Here is a 20,253-nt window from a genome sequence, read left to right as displayed (position 1 = left end):
CCAACCCTGCTGCTAGAGCAGGTTCACCTAAAGCAGGATTGTGTCCAGGCAGGTTTCGAATCTCTCCAGAGAAGGAGACTTCACAGCCTCTCTGGGCAGCCTGTTCCAGTGCTCAGTCACCTTCAAAGTGAAGAAGTTTTTCCTCATGATCAGATGGAACTTCCTGTGTTCCCGTTTGTGCCCATTGCCCCTTGTCCTGTCACTGGGCACCACTGAAAAGAGTCTGGTCTCATCCTTTAGATATCTACCCCCTCTCAGTCTTCTCCAGGCTAAACAGCCCCAGCTCTCTCAGCCTTCCCTCATACGAGAGATGCTCCAGTCCCCGAATCATCCTCATAGCCCTTTACTGGACTTTCTCCAGTAGTTCCCTGTCTTTCTTGAACTGGGGAGCCCAGAACTGGACACAGAACTCCAGATGTGGCCTCACCAGGGCAGAGTACAGGGGGAGGAGAACCTTCCTCGACCTGCTGGCCACGCTCTTCTCAATGCACCCCAGGATGCCATTGGCCTTCTTGGCCATGAGGACACATTGCTGGTTCATGCTTAACTTGTTCACCAGGACTCCCAGGTCCTTCTCCACAGAGCTGCTTCCAGCAGGTCAACCCCTAACCTGTACAGGTGCTTGGGGTTATTCCTCCCTAGGTGCAGGACCCTACACTTGCCCTTGTTGAACTTCAGATGGTTCCTCTCTGCCCAACTCTCTAGTCTGTCCAGGTCTCACTGAATGGTAGCACAGCCTTCTGGTATATCAGCCATGCCTCCCAGTTTTGTAGCATCAGCAAACTTTCATTTTGGAGTCGACTAGTTGGTTCACTCCAAAAAGAGTGGACTAGGTGGTTCACTCCAAAAAGGAAAAATAACATCACAGAATTAATATTTATGCAATGTGGATGATCAGGGGACCAGGATGTGGGAGTTATTTGACAATGTAGATGTATCTTCTGTGATTGCCTTTGTTTATTCTTCCATCCTTTATATCACACAGCTATTTACAATGCAAGCTTTCTGAAGCAGGAACAAATTCTCCCTATGGATTTGGGTAATGCCTAGTATGAGAGGTCTGTGATCTCAGCTAAAAGTTATTGTCATCTCAATATCAACACTCCATCTTATATATGGAAGAATCTCACAGAACATTATAATTTTAAATGATTTACATAGACTGGGATTGTTCTGTCTACTCCTGAAATGCCGCAGTCTCTGGGGGAGAAGGTACTGGCCTATAAAGAGAATACAGACACTGCATGAGGGAATTGGGATTGAGTAGTGTGCTCTCTCTCTCTCAGAAACTTGTTCCTCAACTGCCTGCACTTAAAGGAATTTAAAATGCAGACCATAAAATAGATGCTAACTAAGAAAACCAGCAGTCTGCAGAATAGGTTGCACACACTCTACAAAAAGCTATTGAGGGAGAAATAGTCATAAATTGTGTTAAGTACAGTGTGTTGAGTCAGAAGCACAGTTTTGATGAAAATTACAATAGCAGTTTGAAGGCAAGCCATTTTGTGCCTTGTACAATGCCAAGCAGTTCATACAAGGCCTGCTTGATGGACTTGGCAACAGCAATTACTGGTGTTTTACTCTCCCACAACCATTCCCCAGGAGATGCACCCCTGCTGGGACAAATTTGGCCCAGTTTGAACAAAGTGGATGTTAAAATCATACCCACTGACTACAAAGAATCTTTGGGTCGCTCTTTGCCCTCATTCCTCCCAACCTGCTCAGGTTTGGACCCAAAAACTCTTGCTCTTGACCCTACCTCTCTGTGCTCACTTCATGGCAGCCTACTTCATGGCTGCCTGTTTTTAGGTTGCCAGCAGGAGAGCATCTGGCAGGAGTGCCAGCATCCATCCCTCCCCGTGAATACGGAAGGTAACACACAGCCTCACCAGTTGGTTGGGTTTGGACCTTTCTTGGCAGGACTGTTCTTCATGGAGCCAAAGCAGGACTTCCATGGCTTTCAAGAGAGGCAAGGTTTTGCATGTATAGGTAAAAATAAATGAATAAAACAGCTGGCTTAAACTGGCTGAAAATATACCAGCTCAGCCTCAAACTGGATTTGCTTCCCTGTGCTGTATTGATGATAAGGGAAAAATATTTAAAGCAATTTGCAGTTAAAAGGTAGGGAGCTTAGCAAGCTCAGAACTTCTCAAATACAGAGAGAATTGATTTTTCCCAAAAATAGCTGATGGGGAATTTCTCTGCCATTTATACAGCTCTCGTGCCAGATGACCGTCTCTACCTTGACGTAGGACATCTGCTAAGGAGAGGACGAATAGAGGTTTGACACAACATGGCTCTGTTGTGTTGTTGCAGCAGTGTCAGCATCTTACTATAAGTGCAGCAACCATCACTTCAGGGTTCTTCCCTACGTTTCAGTCCTCCCATTGTCCATTCTGCTGGGTTCACTCTCAGACCAGAAGCAACCAGTCGCTTCCCACAGAGCCACTTGTGAGCTTCAAGGTGATCGTTTAAACTTGTCTGCTCTGTACAGAGAGTAGGGATGTGGATCACACTGGGGGATGTTTCCTAAAGCAGGTCAGAAAAAGGGACATAGAAAAGGATTTTGCAGGCTTTGATATCAATGAAAGGTCATTTTGACTGAGGAGCTCCTAGCAGATTCCTGGATGTCACCTTCCTTCACTTCTGAGAACATTATGGATTCAGCATACTATGTTTGGAGGCCAAAAATAAGCAATGAACTTAAACCAAATGAAACTGGATTTTTCTTTTGATTCTGATTCAAGAATAAGCTACATCTAAAAAAAATCTAACTTTGGACTACAGACCCCCTCTAGTCACCAATATTCTTGCCATCAAATCAGTGACCGATTTTTCTTCATGAGGACAAAATTGAATCTGCTAGTAAGATTTCTGGCCCTTTGGTGGGAGAAAGCTTTCACCCTGAAGTACTGCCCAAACACATTTTGCATTGGACCATAATCTCCGTTCAGGTCTTCCAGTTTTTCCTTTAACTGACAGATCAGTACAGAGAATTCAGAAGCTGGTAAAAAGATGTGCAAGCAGGTTTCTGAATCATAATGCATAAGACATGTGTGTGCCACCTGAGCAGCAGACAGTGAGGATATAATTGGCAGATCTTTTTCTTCTTCATGCACTCTAACTTTGCCAAAAGCAGGCTGATGGGGAAGCTGAGAAAACAGAGAAAACCTGTCGGGTTTCAGAGAAAATGATGGCCTGCAACTTAGCCCTAGCTTACAGATAGTCTGTAAGTGCAATGCTAGTCATATTAGGAAGGCCAGACTGGTCCAGAATGTCACCTTCCTTGGGGCTGCTGCATGAATGAAATGTGAATTCCATCTTGTCTTTGAACCATGGGTGCACAAATCTGAGACCCACGGGAGAATGAGCAACAGCCCTCCTCTGCAAGGAGCGACTTCACGTGCCGCTGAGCAGTCCTTAGCAAAGGGGAACGCATGACGTCAGGATGTCATGCAGGACCAGTAATTAGGACCTAACCCAATTAGGAGATTAGCCCTGTAGCTTTCCTAATGCAATTCCTCAACATAGGAGCCGATGCTGTGACAATGGAGGACAGGACAATGGAGGAAGACAACAATGGATAAACTTCTGAACTATCGCATTCTTTTATCGCCTATGGCAAGTCCTGAATTCTCCTAACATAAGCATAATTCTCCTTCCCATAAGCAAGGAGGAAGGAGCCAGATCCTGCATGACATCCCGCTCAATGGTTTAATCTCATGAAACCAGCCCTGTAGCTTTCGTATTTTTCCTGCAGATGAATGATATTTTCCATGGAGGAATTGGACCAATGTGCACTGCTATCAGGAGAAAATATTCCAATTAACTCTTTAAAAGTAGCTATTTCTTCTGAATGCCTGAAAGGAGAAATATCACTGTCATAAAGCAGAATTGTGAAGTCTCAAGGCTGGTCCATGGCTTGGGAGATTTTGACTATGGTGTTTGTTCCACTAAAACCAAGTTCAAATCCCATGAGAGATGTTTTGAAGATGGCGTGTTTCATTCTTTGCATCTGTGTGTATACAACCCATGGCTGGTTTAGACTACCAGAATGAAGGCTGATAAAGGGTATGACCATTCTCTATAAATAAAGCAGGGGGAGTAAACAGCAGGGAGGTAGACCAGCTAGTTAAACTAACTGAAAAAGTTGTCAGAAGGACAAATGCTTGTAAACTGGCCATAAAGACGTACAGACTGGAAATGAGAAGGCTGTCAACATAAGAGTTGTGAAGCTCTGGAACAGCCAGAGTGGGAAGTGGTGTGGGAAGGAACAAACTGATGGGTGTGAAGATAGAAACTGATGCATTTATGTTCCTAAATAATGAATAAATAATGCTGGCTGTATGGACTAAGTATCAACCAGCTCTCCTCTTCCTGCTAGCACAAAAACTTCAGGGACACAAGCATGGTTTCATTTTTTAAAGTGGCTTATTTTCAACAGTTTTTCTCCTTCAGAGAATCAATAAATAAATAGCTCCATAAATAATAAATCTGAGGTGGAGAAAAACAAAACAAAAATAAAAGCATCTAGAAAAATTAGAGAATGAACCATCTCCTTACCAGGTAAGAACTAGGAACTCAGACACAAAGAAATCCCATCATGCACAAGGACTGCATGTCCCTGAAGCCCTGGCACTGAATGTTTCATCTGTCCTTACAACTAGAAACTAAGTACATTAAAAAAACAAAACTATGTCGTGTACACAGATCAAACCCACTGACATCTGACTGACATATGAGAAATATTTGGTTCAGTTCGGAAAACAGTAAGAAATTGAGATTTCTTTTCCCGTTCTTTTCCTCAGAAGGAAGTCCTTAAAAACAATCCAGGCAACTTCCACAAAAAAGGAATGTTCTTAGAAGAAGACTGACCCACTTAGGTTTATTTTTAATAGATCTGGAAGACCTGAGAAATTTCAGAGACTAGAAACGTAAAAGCAAATAACACAACCTCGTTTTACTCTGTAAATGGTGTCATGAGACGAATACTGGCATACTGCTGTCCTTTAGGGGAAAAAAAAAAAAAGAAAATACAAGAAAAACTAGATAGTGGGTGGGAAAGAAAAACAAATATTTTAAAGCTGAAGGAAAAGCTTTAAAGAAACAGACTCAAAGAGCTAAATTGATTTCTTAGGATAGCTTTCTGTTTCAGAAAAAAACAGAAGAGGTTAAGGTATGTGCCTGGGAGTGTGGCAGAATACTGTGCCACACTAGGGATTAGTGCCTCTGGATCTGTATTCAGGCCCCGCTTTCTCATTTCTGTTTACTTATAGCACTGTTTGATGAATACTGTGATGTACTGCTTTGCTCTAAACAGCAGTGACCTCATCCTGCCTGCAGCAGCACCTTCATGCTGGCTGTATCTTAAACGGTTTTTGTGCCCTTTATAAAGACATTGATGCAACAATTTACTACCATATTTACACTTCAGAGCGAAAGTATTGAGTCGTCCGAAATACTGAACTGCCCATAATTACAGTGGCCCAAACTGGCTTTTCTGTTCCTCTGGTAACAGGAGTGGAGAGCACCCTCTTCCTAGTTCTTCCAGTGGAGGTTATTACACTCTCTTCCTAAGATTTCCTTCCTCTGGTAGCAAGCACAGAGCAAAGTCCCTGTTTCAAGAAAAACTTGCCAGTTTCTTTCTGCAGCAAGTGCAGTATAGTCATTGATGCCCAGAAATAGTGGAGAGGTGGAAGAAAAGGGCCATAAAGTACCTACTCAAAGATGGGGGAGTAGAAGTTGGGGCTTCCAGATCCCATTGCTGGCTCCCTACTGATTCCTCCTATGATGGAGACAACATCTGGGGCAAAACTGGTGTCTAAATACAAATAAATCTTCCTTCAAAGCCAGTACCAGAGGCGAAGGTGAACAGTCTTCAGTCATCATCTTTTACATCTTTGTTTCAATGCTAAAATTGCTGCTGATTTTGTACAGGAAGTCTCTTTTTTCTTTTTTTTTTTTTTTTTCCCCACTGTCATTACACATTGTACACAAGACAAAAAAATGCAAGCAGAGGCTGTAAGTGAAACTCTGCCACATTTATTGTCATTTCATGGGATGCTAACCAAAGAAGAGACTTCACAAAGCTATTAATTTGCTCAATTATGGCTGATAGATGTTAGCTCCTTCATTCTCGAGAATCCATCTCTTGCCTTAAAGCTTGTCAACGAGTCCCTGAGTGACACTACAACCTTCACCAACGACAGATCTCAGGGCTTCATTATGGAAGATTTTTATATTGTACAATGATTTGTGTGTGTCGGTAGGTGCGATACGCTCACACATCTACATGCACAGACAAGAGAAAGAAAGAAAACGAGACAGTTTGGTTTCTTAGCATTTTCTCCAGTGGAGTAAACAAACATGCTGTTCAATCTTCATAAAAAGAGAAGTTTGATAACACAGTCTGTTTTCAACGATTCAGACCAACCAGATCTAAAATGCTCGTTAGCTGTTGTACTACACGACAAATTGTCTACCTACTGCAATACTTTATGCAGAACCTTTCATACCAATTGCACCCATGAAATGGCCTAGAGTTAAATAATATCATTATAGCTAAATAATAACAGAGGGATGGAGAAATTAAAAGGCAGAAGCTAGGGAGAGATGAGCTGTTTTCAGCTGATGTTTGAAATGAATCAGAACAAATAGGGCACAAAGATAAAGTCGGAGCTGTAGGGAAGACTCACCGACAGCAGAAATACTCCAGGAAATGCCTGCTAATAATGAAGGAGAGACAGGAAAATTGTGGCAGAGACTGGTCTCCCTTTATGGTGGGTTTTATAACACAGAAGGGTGATTTTATACTGGATGGTGTAATAAATGAGGGAGTTAAGAGGAAATGTGAGGAGAGGGTGGGCTTTGTCTTTTAAATATGTAGAATGTAGCAATAGCATCTGTGATTATGCCTGATGAACTGGAATAGCAAAAGATGGCAATAGCAGTAATGAAGACCAGAGGAGAACTAATTAAATTCATTTTATTATTATTACTCTCTATTTTGCTGTGTTCCACACTGATTCTTACATATCTATTTCATAACCACGTTCTTCCGGCCGTGCTGCTCCCTATTTAGCTAAGCTGCATTGATAGGGATTTTTGCCTCTATTTGGAGATGCCAGGATGTGCCAGGTAAAGTCACTTTGTTTGGGGTAAATATTCAGATTGTAAATTGATTGCTAATTTCTGCAAACAGATTTTTGAGAGTTAGTCCACAGGCAACTGACCAATTCCTAAATTATCACAGAAATCAGAAGTAACCAAAGTTTAAAATCCTTAGATGGGGTACACAACTGAGGATAAAGGTGAGTTTGTATGGCAAAGGAGGTGGAGGATGCTTGGGGTGGGATCTCACATTGCTAAAGGTCTGCAGTCCTACACAGATCCCAGCCGTTCTCCACCAGTCCTTACAAGCAGAAATCAGTGAGGTGCTGGAGCATTACACAGCACACAGCAAGGGTCAGGAGCAGGAACTGCCCACCACTGGAGAAAGTCTCCTCATCTAGATAGTAATAGTGAAGTTGGAAGGAAAATATGATGAACCATAGATTGACATGGAAAGATAATGGCTAGAATATGCCTTGACAGTTCACAGGCATACTTGGCTTTTGTTTCTTTTTTTTTTTTTTTTTTTTAATTCTATTAAGCAAAATTCTTATATGATGGAAGGAGATTCCACTGGATTCAATAAAACTGCTCCAATTTATCCAACCTAAGGTTCGGTCTGACTTTCTGCTATGACCTACCATTATCTTTCCACTTCACTACCCTTTATTACTCGATTCATTCCCTGTAGACACCGAGACAGAAAAGGTTCTTAGAGAAGGAGGTGAATGTGATATATGCAGCAAGTTGATGTATTAGTTCACAGGAGGGGTGGGATTAATTTCATCTCACTTTAAGGATCTGATACAGGCATCCCACCTGAATTTCTCATCTAGTCTCCCATTGAAGACACTGGAGGTATAGTAAATATATGTTGTGGTTTAGCCTCAGTCGACAGCTGAGCACCACGCAGATGCTCGTTCACTCCTCCCCCCTCCATGCCCCCCCAGGGGGGGATGGGGAGGAGAATTGGAAGAAAAAGATAAAACTTGTGGGTTGGGATAAGGACAGTTTACTGAGACAGCAAAGGAAGAGGGAAATAACAGCAGCAATACTTAGAATATGCAAAACTGGTGATACACAATGCAATTTGCTCAACCCCGGAGGCCGATGCCAGGCCCATCCTTGAGCAGTGACCCCTCCTCCCCAGCCAGCCCCCTTTATATACTGAGCATGACATCATATGGTATGGAATATCCCTTTGGCTAGTTTGGGTCACCTGTACTGGCTGTGTCCCCTCCCAGCTTCTTGTGAAAATTAACTCTATCCTGGCCAAAAACTGGGATGATATAGTCAATGGAGTTAAGAGTGTGAGTCATCTGGCCAAATGTGGATGCCTATTTTAGGATGTGAAATCACGCCCTAAACTCCATTGACTTTGCTGACTCACTCTCCATTGACTATGAACAAAGTCTAGGGCAACTTGCCCAGATGCAGACACCCACATTACAGATATCCGCAGTCAATCAGATGAATCCCACCAAATGTTCTCCAGGTGAAGAATGTGACCTGTAAGACGTTAGGTGAAAGAGATAAGAGAGTGGTGGGACAGAAGGACGAAGGTGGTCCTACAAAGAGCAGGACGTGGGATAGGGAGAAGCTTTATGTTGGCTTGAGGATGGAGAGGGGGGACAGGAAAGATTTAGCTGTTAAATATTTTCGCAACATGCTGATCATTATGAGTCTGGTTTTCAGAAATGCTGAGCAGCCACGATGCCCACTGAAGACAATGGGAGCTCAGCACTTCCGAAAATCAGACACTTGCTTCTTAGCATTGAATGTAATCTTTAATATTTAAAGGAATAAAAGGGGCTGAGGGACAGGCATGCAGATAAGTGAATGAGCTTCCTCCTCAAATGTTTTGCATAGCCCTTTCTATCATTATTATTACTGCTTCCAGACATTATGTACAAGGGAAAACTACAGCTGGAGCATTACGTGGAAATGAAGATTGCAGAAGGTTAGGCAAACTCTGACTGCTGTATTCCCCGGGGCTGATCCAAAGACTAACGAAGTCTAAAAGCGGACACTCACTGGAGTGACAGTTGGAAGACAGGTTTATCTGGCTGCAAAGCCACTGTAAGGGGGTCCCAGTGGTCCATCTCTGCCAATGCACTGCAGTTCACAGCCCCCTCAAGGCGAAACTGTGTGACTTGGTTGAGCTGATGTAAAACCACATCACTCAAGAGAGAGATGTCTTGCTCCTTAAGTCCGATGGGTCCCTCCCTACCCACCCAACACACTCTTGTGTGCCAGTTCTAGTGCTGGATTGACTCTTCCCAGAGCTATCTGAACTCACTAGTGCTGAAGAATTGCAAATCCTTTCTTGCTTTTTCAGTTATTTCTGTGCTAGGATAGTAACCTGAACTGGCTCACTACAGTGCTTGGCAAACACCAGAGCCAGTGCAAAGCAAGATGAAGTATGAGATTTGGGAAAAAGGGCAGTGCGTCCTCTCCCTTTTAGAGATGGTCATGTCTCCTTGGGGCACTTCATCACATGTACCTTCACCCTGCTGTGCCTACACAGGTGCTCTGAAAGAATCTATGAAATTATAAAAGAGTGTTGGGGAAACATTTTTTTTTTTAATTTTTTTCTGTTTTATTTCTTTCTTTGTTTAAAACCGCCTGGATTATTTCACCAGCATGGTTTTTAGTGTGATCAAAGAGCAATTACAGCAGCACAACAATAGGGATAAGGCCACTTTGTCACTGCATCGCTTATTGAAATGAGTAACGGAGCAAGCACTACACAGGAGCCACAGTGAAGCCCACTGTGTTCCAAAGAGAGAGTGGAGGTGACTCCTGCACTCCAGCTTTATCATCAGAAGGAAAATCATGGTTTTATAAATCAGAAGTAAAATACTGAGAAAGGGCAATTAATAAGAAAAGGTGCAAAGAGGGCTGAAGTATCCCAGGGACGTTTTGCATATCTTGGCAAAGAAGGCAACCTGTGACTAGATGCTGACAGGGTTAATCTTAACTGCAGAAGCTGGAGGAGGCTGAGAAGGTGGTTGATGAGAGCAAGAGAGGCATGAAGGTCATTGAAAAGAGGGCCATGAAGGATGAGGAGAAGATGGAGCTCCAGGAAATGCAGCTGAAGGAGGCAAAGCACAGTGGAGGAGGCTGACTGCAAGCTGGTCATCCTTGAGGGAGAGCTGGAGATCTCAGAGGAGAGGGCAGAGGTGGCGGAGAGCCAAGTGAGACAGTTGGAAGAAGAGCTGCGGACCATGGACCAGACTCTCAAATCCCTCATTGCCTTAGAGGAAGAGTATTCCAGCAAGGAGGACAAGTATGAGGAGGAAATCGAGCTTCTAGTGGAAAAACTGAAGAGGCTTGGATGGGGGTTGCATCACAGGAGGAATGGCTTTAAAGAATTTCATGACGGCAGAGATGTTTGAGTGAGTTTGGTCTTGAAGACTTTACAGGAAACTAGCTGAAGCAAACTGAGTCATTAGTGATTATCTTCAAGAGTTTGTGGAGGATTCAGAAGTACCAGAGAACTGAAGAGGGACAAATATAGAACCCGCCTGTGAAAAACAGAGTTAACGGCTGGGAAATTACAGACTGGTAGGCCTAACTTAACTTGTGGGCAGATACTGGGAGAAATTATTAAGCAACCATTTGTAAATACCCAGAAGATAATCACCTTATTAAAGAGAAATAAATAAAATGTGTATGTAATATAGGAAATAATTCAAAATAACCTAATTTAATTTCTGACTTAATAAAAAGACAGGTGAGAAAGAAGATGCTATCTGATGCTAGAAAGTTTTTTAACAGTATGGTTAGGAAGGTCTAATTGTAGAAAGATAGGACTGATTGGTAAATCACTTTGGAAGGGCAATTGTCAGAGGCTTCTTAGCATCAGACTAGAAGGGGATCTTAGATGAGATATCTCGGTGATCTTTCTTAGGCCTGGTTCTATTAAAAATACAAGTACTGACTTGTTTTAATAAAAAGTATAACTAAATGCTTATGACTGACAGCAGATTTGACTAAATGTACAAGCACTTTGAAGAACAAAGGTGGAGTCTGAAATGATCTTGAAAAAAAAAAAATTGAGATATTTTTGAAATTAGGAGGAAGAAATTTAATATACAGTCATGCAGTATGCTATCCCAGGGTTGAAGATGTTAAATGCACAAATACAAAAATATTTGGCTGGTCACCAGCATATTAGACAAAATTCTGGTGCTGAAAGGGGACCTCAAACTCCATATAAACCAATGATGTAATGTTGTACAAGAAAAATAAATCTTATTTTGGAATGTCTTGATGTGAGTATTATTAGTAAGGCAGAGCAGACTTTTCAAGCTAACTCAGTGCCAGCAAGGTAAATTGTTATAGCCAATTTTGGACACTCCACTTTACAAATTGGAGGTATAAACTGGTAATAGTCCTGGCAGATCAACAAGAATAAGAAAAGAGTTTGAATAATTGATCTATCAGGAGAGTTTGGGTAAATAACCCTCTTCTTCTCTCTTGTCTACTGCAACCTCTTCTCCACCTCTCAGACAATTCTCTGATGCCCAGAAGCAAAGCGATGCTCAGATCCCATCCCTGATGTTTCGACCATCCTGACTTCTTCCTTAAAGACATTCCTCAGAATACCTGGGCAAAATTTCTTCTCGTTGTTTTCTAAGGAGGTTTGCATTCACTGCCTCTCCGTGCTCACCTGCCAGTGTCTCATTTAATTTTGGATCCCCTCTGCTTTCCTCTTAGACTATGAGTGTCCCTTCTGCCAGCTGCTAACCTAATCTTCTCTGGGCACTCTTCCATGCTTCTTATTAGGCCTGACTGGACTGAAGAGGGAATCGCACCTCTTAACTTCAGGGATCAAACTCAAACATCTTAATTAGACCTACATTTACCGAGACTCCCTCTCAGTCAAAAGAAAGAGAATAACTACTCCAGCAGATGATTTGATACTACAAATGTCTGAGCCTTAATTTGGGTACCCCAACTAAATGCATAAAGTCAAGTGCTGTAACTTCACCCCAAAATGTCCTTCCTTAAGTCATCCACAATGGCCCTCCTCCTTCAGCAACACCTTCAGAAAAGTTAATTTTTGTTTTGCAAGGATGCTTGCAAGAAATCTGGAACGTCATCACACAAATCAGCATGTTCCCAATTCCTTTAGCAAAAATGATTAATATATAGTACTTTCCTGCTCTTGCATCCATGCAACAGCCTGTTCATTTTGATAATAAGAGCTCCTCAAGATAGGGAGCTTTCAAAAACTGGCACTTTGGAAGTATTATAGAAATATATAATAAGCAATAAATTTCAGAAATCCCAGTTTCTCCCTTGTCTTCAGCATTCTTCTCTACATGATATATAAACTGTCTTCTATTTCCATTATTTCTCCCTATAAAAGCTTATTTTCCTTTACAAACCCAGAATATAGGTGATTTGACATATATTTCTAACAATTTCAGAATAACCAGTCTGAGTTACTGTAAACTCAAAGTATTTACCCAACCCTTTAAGGTAATCCCTTGCTCACTGATCATGAGCTTCTCTAATTCAGAAATGACTCTGCAAAAGCATCACACACATTTTAAAAAATATATTTCCTACCCAAAAATTTGGCAAAGTGCAGTAGAAAGGCATTAACTGTGTGTAAACACCTCTTCATCTGCAATATTTCATCCTCAGAAAGAAATGTAGCCTTCTGGACATGGAGAAGTGAGGTTTCCACCCCAACTCTGCAAAGGATTTACTGTCCAGTCACTTGGTTAATTCAGTTATAGTCTCTGCTTATTTCCTGCTGTGTAAATCAGAAGGGATATGAACTTAAAAATCTCAGCGGGGGTGGAAAGTTCTCCATGGTAAAGGAATTATTACTTCCACACTGGCACTACCCCTATCCAGTTTTGTGTTTAAACTGTTATTGTCTGGATCTGAATTAGATGCCAGTCCAAAGGCCACTGGGATTAAAGATAATTCTTCACTGACCTTTAAATCAGTAAATTCAGCACCGGCATGTAAAAATCTGATTCTAAAATCAAACTGTGGCGATACAACAAACAGAAAAGTTCTGAAAAGAAAACAGACTTCAGCACCTAAGCACGTAACCTATCTTTTTCTAAACTTTATTCTCGAATGTAGGAACGTAAATTGTAACCAAATTGCACTTTTTATACCAAATTGTTATTTGCACTCCTTGCTTTAAAAGGACTGATTTTCCATTCCTGTCTTTTCTGTAGGGTTTGATCAGTAAAAATCCTCAGGTATTTTGAAAACAGGAATAAAAAAAAAAAAAAAAGAAGAAGGTGATATAAATCAGAGGCTAGGAACTGAAGAAAATTCACCACATGAGCTACAGGGCGCATAGCAAAAACCTGTGACTGGCAATAGCAGGGACAACAAAGAAGAATTTTCCAGGTATGATAAAAGAAAAATGCATCCTAAACTAGAATCCATTATTGCAGGTAAAATGAAAGAGTATCAATAGTATCAAAAATAAAAAGGTGAATGCATTCAATGAAATTTTTGTTCACTATTTGAGAACAAGCCAGATGATGTAGTCAGATCATGAAAGGGATGACCCAGATAATTACAGGCCTGCCAATCTAGCATTGATCTTAGTCAAAATAATGGAGCAACTGATATAGGACTCTACTAATAAAGAATTAAAGAAAATTAATATAAATCAGTGTCAATCATTACTGGCTTCTGGAGAATAGATCTCATGAACTGATTGTTATGTCCCTTTTGGTGGGGATACAGTACTGGTTTGTGTAAAGAAGCCTACGTAAAATGAGTGTCTGGACTCAAAGGATGGCCAAGCACTCTGTTTTCTGGCTGTTCCAGTAACCAGGAAGATACCCCATGAGAGAGCGTTTATATGATTTTCCTACAGACAAACTGCCCCACTGAAATAATAGTAACACGACAAATCTATCATGTTGAAGTTGAATGCTTGTGGGATACTTGTTACAGAAGGATCAAGAGTCCACCATAAGATGAAAGCTGTCACTGGGCCAAATGTCAATCCAGACACAGACGAAGAAAGAATTCGGGCCATACTGATAGGATGGGTCGTGATGGGGATTCTTGCCTGTGTGGCCCTAAAAAGGCTTGGGGATTACCATGGATGATCAGGTCAACAAGAGCTGCCAGAAGGAATGTGGGACTCCCAAGTAGGAATGAGAAGAGTTGGTTTTCAGCACTCAGTACTGAAGTGCTGAGATCCACGTCTGGGATCTACAAGCCATGAAAGATTTTGACAAATGGAAAAGAGTCCAGAAAAAATTCAGTAACTGAAACAAACAAACAAACAAACAAACAAAACCCAAAGCCACACATCCAGTCTCTATGGGGAAGAGATTGAGGCTCTGGAAGTTGTATCATCCACCCTTATCAAAGACAACTTGAGGTCTTTCTTGGTCCCAGGACAGTTTCTCAGGGAATATGACATTGTTAATGAAGCCTTTGATCTAGCATGTAATGCAAAGGTAAAACCCCATGGCTGGACCCATAAGATTGACAAACTCACTTTGGAAATCCAGTGTGGATTTTGAGCACTAAAGGGCATTACCATTGGAGAAACAGGGTGTAGATTGTGGTTGTCCCTCTCATCATTCAACATTTAAAACTCTAATTCCTCCCTCTACCTCTTCTTTTATCTCTGACGTAAACTAGTTCAAGCGAAACCTGATTTGGGGGAAATTCACTGGCTAATGGTCAGTTTATGTGATCACAGTAGTTCCTTCTGCTTTCATCATTTATGATACTCTGATTGAATCTAGTCAATGATAAAAGCTTTCCAGGTACTTCAGTATGCTTGCTCCCCTTGCAATGTGCTTGCGTAGTATGACATCTGTTGGCTGGGTGCACAAAACAGTATTTTTGCCTTTGAAAAATAAAATAAAGGGAGGGAGCAAAGCAGACCTTCCCAGACCGTATTTGCCTCACACTGATGTGCATTTTTCAACCCATAAATTTGTTATGGCTCCAGCTCCCAAGCTTGAGTGAACATTCATCTTTCTTCCTTTACATATATACCCAAACAAAGCTGAGCTGTGGGCTGGCAGTAAAGAAATGAGACTCACATTATTGGCTTTGCATTAGGTTTGTTTATAAAAGACAAGGCATATTAATCATAGATATCTACACTGGGAGAAGCATGCAGCAATGCAGGAAATGTATTCATTACAAAAAGCAGGATGTCAAGCAGACTAGGAGGTGCTATGGATTGATGCACGGGCTTCACTCTCATAAAGAAAGCTAAACAAGATTCTGCTCTAGCCCAGACAGAAAACACAAATTAACCCTGTCCATTTCTGGGTCCCCAGGGATCACTATAAAGCAGGCTTTTTTCCTTTGAGTTGCCAATTAGTTGAGACTTTGCACTGGTGTGACAGCTGGTAGGTGATGTTGAAACAAGGGGTTGCTCCAAAACATGGTCCCTGTTATGATCCCAGAGAACATGCTTTCCCTATGCGGATGAGGGACTCGACAACCAAAGGGACAGGCTGGCAAGTCCATTTGCTTCAAATCTGGTTGCTTCAAATTTGAGGGTTAATTCTTCCTTGACTTTTTAATTCCATGCAAACAGTTGGGGATACTCCACAGGGAAATAACTGCAGAGTAACAGGAAATCTGTCCTTAAGGCAGAATTTTTTCTTAAAACCACAAGTAAGGAAACATTATCCTATTCTGCATAGAAATGCTCAGAGAAAATTACCGGTGAAAAATATTTTGATATGGGTCCACAATTATGAAATTCACTGCTATTAAAAGACAGCACAATTTGTGCAGCTACAAATTGGAGGAAAGAACAGGACTCTATTCCAAGGAAATTGCCACTGGGGGTAAGTTCAGTTTGTAAGAATAGCTTCAGAAAAGCTATATGGTCCCAAAGAAATGAAATTTGATCAAGGGCAATTTATGAAAACTTGCTCCTAATTTGCTTCTCCTCAAGTTTCTGCCTAGAAATGTGACCAAATGCTTTTAGAGGCTATCACGTAGTTGCACGGACACTTTTTAGCGAATGTGTATGCTATCAAAGGTTGGTTGAAAGACATGGCATATAGTCAGAGTTGCAATGCTAAAATAGGACATCTTTTCAAAAGGCCATTGTGCTACCATGTGGTAGCGTGGCATGGTGATCTACCATAAACCCAGGTTACCTGTTTAGCATTACATGACTGAGAAAAGTAGAATTGACAAAAACCCGGGGGAAAACTGAGCTCATTTTGGTTTTATGTGTTCAGGTATGTTCAGTGACCCTGGAGCTGTTAAGAAACAGCTGTTGATAGAGAAAATACTTCATGCAAGAAATGGCTGCTTGACTGCTTTGCATAGAGGTGATCTTGGGAAGTCAGCTACAGGGTATTTTTGCAATGTTGAGGGAAAGCCACAGGCTGACAAAACTTGATGTCCACAAGCAGGGGATTCAAAACAGGTCAAGACACCTATACTATTTCAACTGGAGGACAAGAAAAAGCATTTTTAGCACAGGAAATTAACCACCCTACACAGAAGAAAGTAGCAGGGATCTCCATGTCCCTGCCCATGGCAGGGGGTTTGGAACTAGATGATCTTTAAGGTCCCTTCCAACCCAACCCATTCTATGATTCTATGATTCTGTGTTTGTGCCTCTGTCTAATAATAGTTAAACAGTACAAGAAGCGGACTGCCAGCTGACTGTGGGCCTCCAAAGCTGACGGATGCCAAGAGCAAATGATTTTGGTGGAGAAGTGAGGTGATGCGGAATGAATGAATGATGGACTTTGTTCTCCAGACAAAACTCTTCTACAGTCTAAATGGGAATCGATGACTGGGAGCATGTGAATATCAATACTTACTTATTTTTTTTTAATTTCAGATCAGCCAGGATCTTGATCTTGTCACGCCTCCAAAGTTCTCTGGAGGATTTTTCTCTCTCTTTCATTACAAAATCAGCTATATTCATGGAAGATGGAGGCTTTGACTGATCATGTAGTCTTAAATGTCGTAGACAGTCAAAGACTATTGCCTTGAGTATGACATGGAATCAAAAAAGGGTTGAAAAAGCAAATTAACTTAACCTTCAAAGATAAGTCATGTTGCCCTGTAGAAAACCACAACATGCCCTCTGTTTTCTCGTATTAAGCTTTCTTGGGAGAGCACTGCACAACACATTTGACCTAGCAGCCCCAGCAGTTCTGGTGTAACATGATTTCTTTCCACAGCATCTGTTCTGTAACATAAGCAAAGCAGAAGAGACAGTGCACAGGACAAAAAAGAAAATACTAAGATCCTCCCCATTGACAGACATATCTCACAAAATCACAGAACGGTTGAGGTTGGAAGGGAACTCTGGAGGTCATCTGGTCCAACCCCTGCTCCCAAGCAGGGCCACCTACAGCCACTTACCCAGGCTCACATCCAGATGGCTTTTGCATATCTCTAAGAGGTGAGACTCCATCACCTCCCTGGGGAACCTGTGCCAGTGCAAGATCACCCATACAGTAAAAGTGTTTCCTGATGTTCAGAGGGAAGCCTCTGTATTTCGGTTTGTGCCCATTGTCTCTGGTCCTGTAACTTGGCATCACTGAAGAGAGTCTGGACTCACCCTTTAGATATTTATAAGTATTGATGAGATTCCCCTCTCAGTCTTCTCCAGGCTAAACAGCCCCAGCTCTCTCAGCCTTCCCTCATACGAGAGATGCTCCAGTCCCCGAATCATCCTCATAGCCCTCTGCTGGACTCTCCCCAGTAGTTCCTTGTATTTCTTGAACTGGGGAGCCCAGAACTGGACACAGAACTCCAGATGTGGCCTCACCAGGGCAGAGTAGAGGGGGAGGATAACCTCCCTCGACCTGCTGGTCACACTCTTCTTAATGCACCCCAGGACACCACTGGCCTTCTTGGCCACGAGGACACATTGCTGGCTCACGGAGAGCTTGTTGTCCACCAGGACTCCCAGGACCTTGTCCGTAGACCTGCTTCCCAGCAGGTCAACCCCTAACCTGTACTGGTGCATAGGGATATTCCTCACTAGGTGCAGAACCCTACACTTGCCCTTGTTGAACTTCATTTGGTTCCTCTCTGCCCAACTCTCTAGTCTGTTCAGGTCACCTCCCTTGACCTGCTGGCAATACTTTGTCTAATGCAGCTGAGGATACCACTTGCCACCTTTGCCACAAGGGCACATTGCTGGCTCATGTTTCACTTGGCGTCCACCAGGACCCCCAGGTCCTTTTCTGCAAAGCTGATTTCCAGCTGGGTGGCCACCAGCATTGGTGCATGGGGTGTTCCTTCTCAGGTGCAGGATTTGGCACTTCTCCTTGTTGAATTTCATGAAGTTGTTGTCAGTCGATCTCAACCATCCTCACTTTCTGTTCATGTAGATTAGGAAATAAGGTAGATAATTAATACTATCCTCCCAATTCATTTTCTGCCCAGGACGCATGGCAGTTTGACTTCTCATATACAGCAGCGATGCCGTAGATGCCTCCTTAGATTCCATAACATGTAACCCCCATCTACATCAGTGCCCTGTCCCTGCCCAAGCTGAGGTGGGAGTATGCTTCCCTTCAATCACTCTCTGGTTTCAGCCTCCAGCAGTCTAGGATTTTCTTGATCCAGAGACTCAACTGAAAAGACATCACAGCATGCATGGCCTGACAGCCACCTCAGTAGCCCCAACCAAAGAAGAGGGTGGTGGAACAACCAGAAGAATGACTCACACCTCTTTTCCTTCACACCCCATACAGTCAGCAGCAGCTGCAGCCCAATTCAGCTCAATAGTTTACAGGTGTCTTCAGGAACAACTGTCATAAAAAGCTTCCAAAATATGCACTTTTTTTTTCTTGTTTTCTTTTTTATTTTTTTTTTACCGTTCTTTAAATTTTGTACAGCAACAGTTACCCAATGAAAGCAGGAATTAACGGAAACGAAAGGAAATGAGAGACACTGAAGGAAAAACAAACATAATCAGCTCCAGCTGCAGCTCAATTAAACAACCGTTCAGAGAAAACTACTCATTCACAATTTACTCACAGAAATCCACTTTCTTACATTCTCTTCAGGATTTCAGAGCCACAGAATCACACTGCACTTTAAGGTTCCTTACAAAGTAATTTAAAGCCCTTCAAATTGCAAAGGCAAATGGTAGCTGCTTCACCGGCCACTCTCGAAGAACCTGGTGAGAAGCCAAGAGGTGATGTCCCACTTGTACCTGAAGGCAGAGGTTCATACCCTGAATTCACATGGGCAGAAAGAAATAAACCTGAGTTTCTTCTATTCAGGGGTCCCCAGGTCTGCCTGCATCCTCCTCTTTGTGGGTTTTGGTTTGTTGGGGTTTTTTTTTTCAGGAATGTGTATTTGCCATTTTTCTTTACCCACTTGTCCTTATCTCATGTTCTCCTTGTCTGAGATGGTCCTGATGTTTTCAGTTTGGACCAGAAATTTCCTTTGAGCCCACAATGGCCATAGTAAATCTCACTGCACTCAGATGGTGCCAAACATCCCAGGAACACAATTTTAGGTTTAAATACTTTTTCTTCATACTCTGACATTCAAGTGTTTGTCCCTCAAATGCTCTTCCCAAGAGATATGGACCTGCTGTTCATGTAATTGTCTCATCCCAGGAGAAATCAGGTTTTATTCCAGTATTAGTGCAAATAAGCTGTGCAAGCAGGAGCCATGAGCAGCCAAACTGGAGAAGGGTTCAAGTACAATACTGCTCCTTCTCATTTTAAACCCAGCTGCAACTGTGACTAAACAGTGTCCAGCAAATCTTCCTCATATTGCCCTCTGCAGAAGAGTAACTGATCCAGTGTGACAGAAGACGACCATCGGATTCTTTCGTTGCAGTTTCAGGTTTTTTTGTAATGTAACGTGGTTTGTAAAAGCTTAAATTCAGAGCAACATGGATGTAAACAAAGTTCCTCCAAATATTTCCCAAACATAAGTACCACATCTTTGGCTTAAAAAAAAAAATCTTCTCTTAAACAAGTTATAAAGGATAGATAGATAGATAGATAGATAGATAATACAGAAAGGGAAAGAGAGAAATTATCTTGTCTAAAATCTCCCTGTGACTGAAATATTTGTCAAGGCTCACAATACGATTTGTGTGTTTGGGAAGGGGGGGATGTCACTAGATCATTGACAAGCTCATAAAACACAGCCTGGGAAGACCAAGAC

The 20,253-nt window shown here is 42.1% G+C and overlaps 1 protein-coding gene and 1 pseudogene across 11 annotated transcripts in view; one reads left to right on the top strand and one right to left on the bottom strand.

The window, feature by feature from the left end:
• TSNARE1 (t-SNARE domain containing 1) overlaps nt 1-20,253 on the bottom strand; it is a 498,360-nt gene that overhangs the window by 123,605 nt on the left and 354,502 nt on the right. The window lies entirely within an intron of this gene.
• On the top strand, nt 10,097-10,508 carry LOC129202754 (tropomyosin alpha-3 chain-like; annotated as a pseudogene).

The sequence above is a fragment of the Grus americana genome, chromosome 2 (assembly GCF_028858705.1).
Source record: "Grus americana isolate bGruAme1 chromosome 2, bGruAme1.mat, whole genome shotgun sequence".
NCBI lineage: Eukaryota > Metazoa > Chordata > Aves > Gruiformes > Gruidae > Grus > Grus americana.
The sequence above is the reverse complement of the archived record's forward strand: the minus strand, read 5'-3'. Positions and strand labels throughout refer to the sequence as shown.